The sequence below is a fragment of the Xenopus laevis genome, chromosome 4L, assembly GCF_017654675.1.
Source record: "Xenopus laevis strain J_2021 chromosome 4L, Xenopus_laevis_v10.1, whole genome shotgun sequence".
Classification (NCBI taxonomy): domain Eukaryota; kingdom Metazoa; phylum Chordata; class Amphibia; order Anura; family Pipidae; genus Xenopus; species Xenopus laevis.
The window spans coordinates 119,637,966-119,651,259 of NC_054377.1; the positions used below are offsets into that span (position 1 = coordinate 119,637,966).

A 13,294-nucleotide genomic window follows, 5' to 3' on the forward strand; every position below is an offset into this window, starting at 1 on the left:
AGCTGTCCAACTATTTCCAACCAAGTGATTATGAAGTGGCGTAACTATATGTCACTGGGCCTCACAGCAGATTCAATCTAGGGCCCCAAAATATTGATAAGTTGGCCTGTTCTACCCAGACATATTAAAATTGGCTATTAATTAGGTCCTCACTGGGCCCCCTATTCTACTGGGCCCCCCTGCAAGTGCAGGGTCTGCTTCCTCTGTAGTTACGCCCCTGTGATTATGTGATCCATGGCTAAGGGAAATGACACATGGGAAATTTGTCACCTGTGTTAAAAATTTGCTACTCCAGGCATCAAATGTCCTTGAAAAATTGCCACCCCCTTTGGTAACATTTAATCGCCATAAATAGATAACATTTACTTACTGCAATTCAGCTTCATCTGGGGAAAGTGCGAAAGAAAGCATTTCTAGAAAATGCAATGTGAATAACAGAACAAAACTTGTTTTGTTAGGTTAAGTACTTTGCTCACCATGGGTTTACCAGAATTGCTTATACTGTATAGAATGTAGTACGATATGGGTGCTGCTAAGATATTAAGGTGCACTACAGTAATGCTGATATTTTGCTGCTTAGCAGCACAGATAGTCATATTAACAGGGATGGAACTGTGTCACTGTATTGTTTCCTGGCTGTGATGGAATAAACCATTCTTGTGTCTAAATAGACTGTATATTCAGAATGGACATGATGGACCAGCTGAGCTGTTACTTAACTGCATTTCCCAGCATCTAAGCCATTGTGTGTGTTTTTTTTAATAAAATATATATATCAAAGATGGGCAGCCTGTTGCCCTTCAAACTACAAAACCTCAACTCCTAGCATCCCCCAGGCAGCCTTTGGTGTGGGTGGTTATGTGTGATAGTGCCAGTAAATAATGTGTTCGTGTGCATTGCTAATCCCAATTACTTATTACATTTTGCAAGAGGTAATCCAAATAGAAGTCGATGTTGCTGAAAACAATTCTATTGTGTTGGAAAACTCATTAAATTAAACTTTTTTTTTTTTATTAACTTACAGGACAATTAACTTTATGTTTTTCTTTTACTATACTTTTTATTGTTAATATAGGTAATTGGCTTTAAATTATGACCGGGACCTAATTGCTGTTTTCCAATAACTGTATGCTACAACATCTGCTAAGGGCCACATACCATAGTGCCACATAGGTTTGCATTGCTGCCTTGCAGGGCTGGGATATTGGGATTTATTTCCAACTACAAGAGTCCTCTGCTCTCAACCCATTATCAATATATTTAAGACAGAGACATTTTGTGCATACTGCTACTAAAAAATGCCTTACCCTCTAAACAACACAGGGATTGTTGAAAATGAAAATTAAGCGTAGGACTGGCCAGATATGGGATGACTTTGACGTAGTTGGCCAGCTTAAATATATTGCAATATATGGACAAACAATCCCTGTGTTGTTTAAAGGGTAAGGCATTTTTTAGTAGCAGTATGCACAAAATGTCTCTGTCTTAAATATATTGATAATGGGTTGAGTGCAGAGGACTCTTGTAGTTGACTATATGTATTTTGTGGTCACAGCCTCATTGCACCCCCGCCTAATGGTTTTAAAAAATAGTAATGAGCACAACTTTCCCTTGTTTGTTATGGGATTTATTTCCAGCCATAAACAAAGACAGTGAGAAGGCACACATGAATATCCCACGGAGTCAGACATAAAAAAAATCTGAAGTTTATTAACTCATACGTAAGTGCCATGAAATCACAAAACGCATACGACTTTACTTATGTGTCAGTACTTTATTTCAATACTTCAATAATTTTTTTCTGCCTGACTCTATGGGATTTTCATGTGTGCCTGCTCTCTTTGCTTTTGTTCCTGGTGCACTTGGACCCCACATTAACTTTGGTGAGCTACCACCTTTTTCCCTCTGCTTTATGTTGATTCCATCTATGCCAATCTATGCATATGCATATATCTATGCCAATATATGCAAAGAGTTTGTATGTTATTACCATGCTTACATTGTTTTCCTCCAGTTACTTTGATTTTCTTCCACACTCCAAAACCATACAGGCAGGTTAACTGACCAGTGTGTGAATATGTTAGGAAAATTAGACTGTAAGCTCCACTGGGTTAGGGACTTATGTGAATGATATACAGTATCATCTCTGTAAAACATAGCACTATGTAAATAAAGGACAATAATATTTATTTTGTTTTTATTTTTTCTTCATGGAGATTTCATTGTTACTCGGAAAAACATATTTCCAGTCCAATTTACAGTTTAGAAGCACAAAAGGTGCTACTGCAGTTATAAGAATGTACACGTATCTTGATGTCATCATGCTAAGGAGAAGCCTCCAAAAGAAAGGCTGATGTATACTGAACTGTATTTTTTTTTTACAATAGAACAGAACCAGCTGATACAAACCAGGCATCTGCCATTGTCAAAAGATGCTGCATTCTAAAGTTTTTGCAGCTGTATGATAGGATCAATAATTTTGTCACTTGCTGTTACTTGCAGTGCCATTTCTCACCACTTTTCATTGGATGCAGATCTTATGGATCGGTTGCAATGGAACTGGGGCAAGACACACATTCTGTTTAAAATGGAATAACTTTCAAGAAACCCATCATTTTAATCAGTTGGATGTGTTCTACAACATTTTTTAGTTATAAAGGGGAGAAAACTGTATGCTGCTTGTGTTTTTTTTTTTATGCAAAGCTTTGTGGCACAAAAACCTGCCAAAACTCTGCACTAATAAAGAGATTATTATTTATAGGTGTAATAGTGCCCTTTCCTTGGGTAAAAAGTACATTGATTTATGTATAATATATAGATTATGTGTAAAATGAATGAGACAAATTAAAGAGTGTTTTATTAAACTGCTGACATGCAGGTGCACATGCAACTAGTTCTCCAGTTCAAGGAATGACATATATTTCTAGGATTACTATGAGCAGGCCCGGATTTTTGGAAAGGCCACCTAGGCCCGGGCCTAGGATGGCAGGATTTTAGGGGGGCGGCATGCTGCCCAACCACACCCACATTGGTTCATAAACACTGGGGAGATACAATCATTTTTTTAATTTCCCATGCGCCAATCCCCATTGCTCTGGTTCAGATGATGAAAATTTGCATGAATAAATGGGAGGGGACAGGGGCGATGAATGACAGTGGGCCTAGGGGCACCCACTATGTAAATCCGGCCCTGACTATGAGTGTATTGTACACATTAGGAACTGGGAATAACTTAACATTTTTAGGAGATTTTTTTGTCTTTCACTACATTTTCCATTGTATTTGTGAAAGGGGCAATGCCCCCCTCTGCTGCACAGGGATTTGGTGAGTGTGTGTGTGTATGGGGGGGGGTGGGGGTCAGTTTCCTCTTACATTTATCAGGGTCATATCAACTGTTTGTCCATACCCTAAATGGAGAGATGCTGTATAATTACACATATTACAGGTATGTGATCTGTTATCCAGAATGCTAGGAACCTGGGGTTTTCCAGATAATGGATCTTTCTGTAGTTTGGATCTTTATACCTTAAGTCTACTAGAACATCATGTATACAATAAATAAACCCAATAGGCTAGTTTTGCTTCCAATAAGGATTTATTATATCTTGGTTTGGGTCAAGTACAAGGTACTGTTTTATTATTACAGAGAAAAGGGAAATAATTTTTAAAGGGGAACTCCAGCTTCCAAACCAAAATTTGATAAAGAGGCCCACATAACACAGAAACCCCTAATATACCCATCACAGTTACCTGATTCTTCAAAAGGTATTAATAAATGCCATTTTCTATGCTGAAATCCAGCTGTGTAACAGTTCTTCTCTTTCTGTGTCATTTGAAATCCTGGCAGGGAAGGAGGGACTTAATACTTATGTTACAAATTGTAACAACTTTTCCACCGCTTACAGACAGCATGCAGGAACTACATAACCCACAATGCATTGCACTTTGATGTGTGTGCAGGGAATTGTGGGGTTTGGAGGATGCAGGCTAAGGACAGCTGGCTGCTGATAAAAAGTAACAGTAGTCAGCCAGCTTAGCAAAGTAGTCAGACATATCAGCAGGAGAGCAGGGGGCTAACCATTAAATATCATGAAAAGTCTGCATATTTTTTAATTGATGTATATTGCAAAGTTGATTGAAATTAAAATTACTTTTCAAAAAGCTTAAGTTATGTGTGTGGAGAGCCCCTTTATAAAAATTGGTTTATTCAATTATAATGGAGTCTATGGAAGACAGCCTTTCCATAATTCTGAACTTTCCCAAAAGTCACACAGTTTTCCAGGAGTGTTCAACATTCTAGTAAATTGCACTTAAAATACATTTTCACCTTATAGTATATAGTAGTGTCACTTCTATAGAATGGACATGTTTTCTAACAGATTGCATTACCTTCAAAGACAGCACTTATCATATATTCTAATAGGCCCTCATTGCTTTAGGGCAGCATAACTGATTTGTAAAATTCTGAGTGGCCCTCCACCCTCTGTCAAGTGTTTTTCTCTTACTGCCACCTAGTGGCACTTTTAGAGATACTTATAAACCCAATGTGGCTTCTATCCTGTGAATGCACATATCTAGTCAATGGGATCCAACACCCATGTGGCAAAACATAGACAGGCAAAACTATACTTGCCAGAGATTGGATTTAGGAACATAAAAAAGCGCTGCAGACCAACCAGTTACACAGCACTTAATGAATATGGCACACTGTGAGTCAATTGTGATTTCAGATAATTGATTCACTTGTATTCCCATCCATCTGGATGCCCAAAAAAAGTATGGTGGCTGGCACACTCACAGATTCCATTCCATTACCCTACGAGGACTAAATAAGCAATGGAGGGGTAACCAAACATATCAAGAGGGCAGGATTAAGCATTTAGAGTCAACATTTTATGTCCAAATGGCACTTAATCATAGGCAGATATGGGTATGAAATGTGTATGGCTGTGGGTCAGTACATTTTAATTATATTATAATAAAGATTTCCCAGCACCGTAGAGTTGATTTTACAGCACATATTATCCCTCAGCTTTTTGTAGAAGTTTGTGGATTTTAGTTGCCACGATAGACCAGAGCTTCTAAAGGGCCAATATGGTATTATTATTATACTATATTATGCATATTATTAAGGGAGTATTATGTATCTACCTGTCCCTACATATCAATTTATGCAATAGCTTCTTAGGCTTTTTTGTCTTCTTATTTTACCAGCAAACAAAATAATCAGGGCTCCACATTTAGGTCAAGGCACACGCTCAGATTCGAGGAGATTAGTCGCCCGGCGACAAATCTCTTCTTCGGGGTGACTAATCTCCCTGAACTGCCTCCCGCCGGCTAGAGTGTAAATTGCTGCCGAGATGGCACTCAGAGCTGTTCGTTTTCCGAAGTTGCCTCACGAGGAAACTTCAGGTGCCTTCGGAAAACGAAGCGCTCCGAGTGCCATCCCACCGGCAGTTTACATCCCCGCCAACTGGCGGGATGGCACTCTGAGCGCTTCGTTTTTCCGAAGTAGTCCGAAGTTTCCTCGTAAGGCAACTTTGCAAAATGAAGTGCTCCGAGTGTCATCCCGCCGGCAACTAATCTCCCTGAATCTGCACGTGTGCCCTGACTCTAAGTGGCCAAAATACCAGCCTTATCTTTTCCCCTATTAATAACAATGAAAAAAGATTCTTCAAGGCTAAGTGGCACTGGCAAACCATAGCTACTAGTCAGCTTGCTTCATATTCTGCAGAATTCCTGCCACAGCAGAATACGGAAATATCAGCCAGTTATTTAGGGCAATGAAACAGAGTCCAGCATACAGAATATACACGCATAGAACACCATTCGCTTGCTATCATTTAGATTTATTATTCACGCTACAAAATGTGAAATAAATTATAGAGTACATCAACAAAATGGCTGCAAAATGAATTCACTGTCGAAAGCTCCAGAGGAGAAAAACACTTGTAATGACATCATTGCCCCAGTAACACTTTCGAACGAGGCGTGGAACGCAGGCTCTGGTACGTCGCTTCCGATAGTTTCCAGACGAGAAAACGAGAAGGCTGCTTCTAGCCACTCAGGGTTAAGGCCAGACTGGTAGGCGGTCCTTGTTGAATGACAGCAGTTGTTAGCCAATCCACGCCGGACGATTTGGAGCTGCTGTCCAATCGGCACATTACGAGGGCGTAATCGGTGCGAGTCATGTTGTGGTGTTGCTACCAGAAGGAGGAGCTTGTTGTGGTGCAGTCAGCCTGGAGAGCGCGGTGCTGGCCGAGGTGGGAGTAACGGGGTAACCGGTGAGGTGGGGCAAATGAGGGCACCGTGAGAGGAATGTGGGCTGGGGAGCTTTATAGTGTTGGCCCTTAGTGCAAAATTGGGAGGCGGGTTGTAAAGCTGCTTATTGTGCGGCCTTCTAGAGCTGCTGGGCTGGAGGGCCTGTGAGATAGTCATAGAAATGGCGAGGTAAATAGCATTAGAGTGCGGCTAGGGGGTCATGTACATTATGCAAGCTTTACCTTACAACCATTTATGGGAGCACAGCCTGCGCTTTGCACATAGCGTCTGTGTGTTGCTTCAGTGCTTGTAATATTGGAATAGGCTCATTGCGAGAGCTGCATATGCTTATGGCTACGAGAGACATTCAATATGGCAGCCCACCCCTACCAGTAGGAAACTGCAGAGCACACATGCCATCCCTGCAACAACAAGCAGCACATTCAGTTGTATTTTATATCGCAATCAACTACAACAATACTTTCTGCACTTTACATTCATTGAAACTGCTGGGGGGGGGGGGGGGGTTCAAGGTATATAAAAATGCAAATGCAGCTGAAAACATCTGTTTGTCCTTTTCTGCAGCGCTGGTTCAGAATGTTAGCAACACTGTAGCAGAAGTCGGCTCTCCTTTATCCAAGACAAGTCAGTTGATCAGCTGGCTTCTGCTACATTGTTTCAATAGTCAGACCCCCCAGTGCAGAGAACAGAAAGGCATCGACAGTGTTCAAAAGCAAATACGTTTTTAGCTGCCACTGACAGTTGAACTATAACCCTCTACTTATTAGGAAGTCATATTGTTATCCCTTAGAGAAAAAAAAGTAGATATTTCTGCTTGATCACAATGTCCTGTTTAGGCAAATGATTGTTTCCAGACTATCCATGGCATTTCCTATTATTCTAGGTGTATTTAGTCATGCATCAGCAGCACATTTAATCACATTTTGCTGTAATGGTCGTCAGGTGCAGAATTTGTATGACTTAGTTCTTCATTCTGTTTCCTCTAGGGCTTTTGTCTGTTGCTCTGTACTTTGACAGTGCCCAGGAGTCTCCACCTTGCTGGCTGTAATTACTCTCTGACCAGGTAAAGGGATCACAATTTTGATTTTGATCACTCGACAAGGAAGAACATCGGAGAATCCACTGATATCTACATATTCACAAGTAGGTAATTTAGTGTTTTAATTGGCTTTCATGTCTCCGTGTTGGTGCTTTTTTTATTCCACTTTGTACTGTCAACGTTATCATAGTGTAAATGAAAAAAAAACAACTGGAAATGTAGAAGTGATAGTGCTTGCACTATGCAAATGACACACTAGGCAGTTTTTCTGCTGGCAGATATCCACCCGATGCTTCTCTGTGTGTGTAGTCGCTGACATCATCTGCCTGTCACAGCACATACAGGTTTAATTTCAGCTAGAAAATGCTTGTGTGCACTTACTGTTTAAAAAAAACTCCCTATGTACTCAGTGATAGGCAGATACCAGTCCTGTTAGTGACTGCACATGCAAGATGGTATAGGGCGGAATTGACGGTATTTAGCTAGCAGAGAGACTTAGCCTATGGTCTGTTTACACCAGATGTATAGATTCTGTAGTTCATGGCACTGAAAGAGTAGTTCATCTTCGTAAAACTTCAAATACTACGCAACAAATAATGTTAGATTTTAAATGCTTTCTCCTTTCTTTTTACCATTTTTCTACCATTTACATTTTAAAGGACATGGAAATAAGAATTCACTGGGGGGTCACCCCCATTAAATTCGTTACTTCCCCCCCTACATTGTTAATTTTTTTTAAAGGAAAAAATGCACTGGCCCAGGGATAAAGCAGCATAGTTCCTCTAACTCCCAGTCATCCCTTGGCAGACTTAACATATTGGCACAGCCAGTGAATTCATCCTTTAAAATCTTTCTTTCATGATTCCAAGCAGAACATAAAACTAGGTATCCAGTTCTCTTGCTGGGTTTTGTTAGTAGCAACTGATGTAGGTGATCATCAGGTGAACAGCCGTTTGGCTTTCCCTGTGGTTTTATTTGTATAGCTTTTAAGACTGAACAGCTGCATGTTAATGGCAGTTTTCTCATTATTGGGAGGGTCTGGTCTTCTGTACCCAAACTTGCTTTGCTGTATGACACTATTAGTTCACAAACTCTTGACATTTAAATAAACAAAATAAAGTTCTGCTGCTCTGCCTGTTGCCTTTTTTATATGCTTACCTGCAGCAGAACATATAATCTATGGCTATGACTGTCAGGGTAATATGTTTGGGTGTCCCTTCATATTTTACATCTGAAATATGTTTCTTAAAAGCTTAACACAAAGGAGAAAGCAGTACGTGATATAGTGAATAAAGTACCCCCTCTTGTTACCAAGGAATGCCTGAACAAACTGCATCAGTTTCAATTTTACGCAGTATACTAATTTGCTTTTGCAAGTTAGTGTGTAAATTAATTTGGGGTTCTGCAGAATCTAAGTGAATTCATTATAACATTTTGAATTCAATGTATCTCTTGGTATAGGTAATATTCTTGGATTACTGCTGTTTTTACATAGATTGATAAACTAAAGGAGATAAGGGGAAATGTGTTGTACTTTTGCTAGACCAGCAAAATGGAGTGGAGTCACTGAAAATATTACTGGTACCTCTCTGGAGTGAAGCTTGGTGTCCTGTGCTATCTTTTCGGCCCTAGATTGCTACATATGGATTCTCTGTGTGATTCAGTCATTCACCGGAGAACTAAATTTTTGGATCAGCTTGCTTTCGCCCACCTTTTGGGTGGCTTAGTCAGACAAAGATCTGCTCGATCGAAGGAAGCAATACTGCAGCTCAAGTCTAATTGTGGAAATACATGTTTGCAAGGCATAGATGTCATTTGCACGCAATAAACATTTCTCTAATTACTGCTCTCTGTTTATGGGAAAATAAACATAGGGTTATAGTTTTTCTTGCTAAGATGTATAACATCATACATAAGCGTTATATTGGTCTAAAGTAATTCTAGCAGACATACATATGAGGTCATGTACTGATGCCACAGCTTAGAGTCCTGCAGCAGGTCGGGTACCCGCAAAAAAAGCGTCCACCATGCGAATGAGGGGAGGATTTTCAGGTACGGGTATAGATGCGGGTCTCATCTAAATTTCTTATCTTATGTAATATTGTCTATATTTTACTCCTTTTAAAGTTTTACAAAATTTGTTTCTGTCCCTGCCCACTTTTGATGACATCATTTCTGGGTTGGCAGCACCATCACTGATGGTGGTTATTGGGTTGCGGATAAGGCAGTTGCAAGTCTGGGTCGGGTAGTGGATCAAAGTGGGTAAATATGCGTATTACGGGTCGGGTCCGGGTCTTAGAAATTGGTTCCGCCCAGGACTCTACCACAGCTGCAAGGGGACTAATGGGAGACCAATGTATTGAAAACTCTCACACTTATGTCAGTGGCTGTTGCATGCAGTGCCCTGCACCTTGCAGAAGATTAAAAATCCAGCACATGTTGCAGGGATGTAAATGCAGTTCTCCCAAACCATTGTGTTCCTGCCACGTACACTGTGGGGGATTCCAGGGAATGCCCATGTGCCAATTATCTATTTCCCCTTCTGAATGGAGAAAACCGTAGCGCTGTATTATTATGAGAGACAACTTTGTTCAAGAGTTACGTCTCCGGGTGCAATCTGTGGGTTGCCGCACAAAGGATGAGGTGCTTTGTCTATGCTTTAAGAAATGAGGACAATAATGTTGTATTTGAAAGAAAGCTGCTTCTGAGTTCTAAATGCTGTACTTGGTGACAAGTGCATTTTTGCAGCTACTCGGTGCAATCTATAGGTGATTGAAAGATCCCAGTTGTGTTGCTGTAATAACTGCAAAAAGAAAATCGCTAGAACTCTTCCATACTGATATTAATATAGAGGGTTTTATTGCTTTGTGTAAGCCCATTTTTTTGCATTTCAGATTTGATCCTAGTGTGATTTGGGAAGACCAGTTGTAAGATTGTTGTGTATTTAGCAGAAAGTAAAAACCTGGGAGCTTATGCACAGAACAATTGCTTGCAGTCTGATAGCTGATAGTGAATCATATACACATATGTATGTTAAAATCCCTTGATGGTGACTAATGTTAAGACTGATATTCTGAGCCTAGACTTTGCAGAATAACATCCTGCTTTATTTTGGTCCTTTTACATATAGCATTTGATTAGTTGCAACGGTCGCACATGGTCCAGGTGTCCTTGTATCAGGTGTATAAAGAAAGTTTGAGCAAGGATCAGTTTGTGAGGGTTTATCTCACAACCTTGAGTGGAGCTGGTGACACAGTGGGACTGAGTTAGAGTGGTGCTGAAATTCTGCACCAGAATTTAGGGGGATCAACAATGCACTATTGAAAGTTATCACAGTCTTGAATAACAAATGTAAAGGTAACAAATACTTTTCAGTGAACTGTAGTGCAAGCTATCATCCTTCACATGTATTTTTCATTGATGGAGGGAATACCAGAATCTGATCTGGTTCAACTGTTTGTCGAATGTAGACCAGGTATGAGCAACTTTCATCACTCTAGCAAAAGCCTTATCAGACATTCCAAAATGTAATGCTGTTGTTTTGCATATTTATTGTCAACATTTCCTATTCGTAGGATAATGTAACACTGTATTGAAGCATATCCACCTGTAACTGCTTACATGGGGCATAATTTGTCCTTAAATAACCAATTGAGCATTCTCTGTCTGGAACTCATACTATGTGTAGTGTAGTGTAGTGTGTAGTGACAGGCAGATGCCATTCATGTCTTTTATTACACATGGGGTTGCATCAGGTACGGTCAGAATTTTTCTAAAATTGCGTATCGTAAGATCAGCCATAATGTAGACAGACATATTAATTTAAAGAATAAGTAAACCTTTAAAATAAGTGATTGTAAAATGGATGAGTGTGCTATTTTAAGCACTTTTGTAATTTACATTCATTATGTATTTGTTAATTCCAAGATATTTAAGTATACATGTACTGTTAATATGAATGAATTTTGTTACAACAGCTCCACCTGCTGGTCAGTTTCCAACCAGTCTGACCACCAAGTAGTCACGGAATTGTCAGGAGAAAGAAAGAGGCTGCTCTGATGTTCTTCTACTTAAAATTAGAAACCTTTCTCACATCTTTCCTAAGCAGAAGAACAGAGCAGCCTCTTTCTTTCTCCTGACAACTTCCTTGACTACTTGGTGGTCAGACTGGTTGGAAACTGACCAGCAGGTGGCGTTGTTATAGAAAATTCATTCATATTAACAGTACATGTATCCTTTAATATATTGAAATAAAAACAAAATTAATAATGAATGTATATTGCAAACTATCTCAGAATAGCACCCTCATCCAATTTACATTCACTTATTTTAAAGGTTTACTTATCCTTTAACGGCAGAGGGATTTTTTTTATGAAACCCACTATCCAGAAAACCCACAAGGCTGCGTTGCACAGGTAAAGTGTCTGTTCCTAAATCTAAGTCTCTTAAGTCACTAGCATGATGTTGGTATGGGAAGGCTTCCATTACCTGTATGCTGTTGGAGGCTATTTTGTGAAGTCTGAGGTTGGAGCAGGCCAGCATGTCTTGTGTTCTCTTAAAGGAGAAGGAAAGCCCCAGGGCGCAAAACCCCTCCCCTGTGTTGCCCCCCCTCCCTCCTCCCCCCTGGCCTACCTGTCCCCCTGGGCAAATGCCCCTAACTTGTTACTCACCCCTCTGCGCAGGTTCTGTCCACAGAGTTCACAGTCGCCATCTTCTCCCACGTGCGTCTTCTTCCTGCTCTGACCGGCGTCTTCTGGCGCATGCGCAGTAGGAACAGGTACCGGTACAGCTCTACTGCGCATGCGCCGAATGTCACGAAGTTTTCCGATTTCACTTCGTGACATTCGGCGCATGCGCAATAGAGCTGTACCGGTACCTGTTCCTACTGCGCATGCGCTAGAAGACGCCGGTCAGAGCAGGAAAAAGACACGCGTGGGAGAAGATGGCGACTGTGAACTCCGTGGACAGAACCTGCGCAGAGGGGTGAGTAACAAGTTAGGGGCATTTGCCCAGGGGGACAGGTAGGCCAGGGGGGAGGAGGGAGTGGGGCAACACAGGGGAGGGGGGGAGGGGTTTTGCGCCCTGGGGCTTTCCTTCTCCTTTAAGTAAACTGATTGCTGTGTCCTCAGAGGGTGATGATTTGAGACCATCATCTACATAATATATGAATGCCATATCCCATTAGGAGAGGCAAAGGTAAATAATAGGTATTATGCCTAAGCACAGACTTCATGGTGCTCAGTATTAACAGCTAGGTTTTTCCCCACAGATTGCTCACAAAGCTCTGTACCAGCACACAACTAGTTTCTTGCTAGGAATAGTTACTGATATCCATTTTGGATTATTGTGACACCACTTCCCCCCGGCTTTACTGTGCACATATTCAATGTTTTGGGTTTTTTTTTCATCCTAGATGTATCAAACACTAGGGAATTTGGCACAGGCACTGGGTACATAAAACACCTCATCTGCACATGTGCTGGTCCCTAACAGGAACTACAATGATGTTTACTAAGGCTAACATTAGGAAAGCAGTAAAGTTAAACAGGTGCCATTCACATTGCCCTTTACTAAACTAAGTAAGGATGTTTTTTTACCTTTTCTTCTCCTTTAAGCAAACAATACTTATTTTAATGATTTCATTTTAAAATCCCCTGTCTCGAACATTCCTAATCATGAATTCCATACCTGTATGTGGTATTATGTAATGATAATGCACGTAGCATGCTGTTTGAGCTTATGGCAGTTGGTATCCATTGATTTTAACATTCAAGATCTGCATTTTTAGGGAATTATTGCTCATGTGTGCCACAATACCAAAAAAAATCCAATTATATTGTTCATACATGTTATCTTGGTTCCAAGATAGATACTTAGAGCAATTGTGTGATTATACTGAGTTCTATATCTGGATTGTGTGGTAAGAATAACCCAGTAAATTATTGCTATTATTATCAGTCAAGGCCAATGGCA

General features: G+C 40.4%; 1 protein-coding gene across 3 annotated transcripts in view; it reads left to right on the forward strand.

Annotated features, from left to right (window-relative positions):
- The first annotated feature begins 6,165 nt into the window (after positions 1-6,165).
- Positions 6,166-13,294, forward strand: part of tnrc6b.L (trinucleotide repeat containing 6B L homeolog) — an 89,850-nt gene continuing 82,721 nt past the window's right edge. For 2 of the 3 annotated variants that reach the window (XM_018258849.2, XM_018258853.2), the window contains exons 1-2: positions 6,166-6,284; positions 7,269-7,425. The gene's annotated coding sequence lies outside the window, so the exon portion shown is untranslated. Of the gene's footprint in view, positions 6,285-7,268; positions 7,430-13,294 lie in introns of all 3 variants that reach the window. The other variant, XM_018258850.2, reaches the window with a different exon arrangement.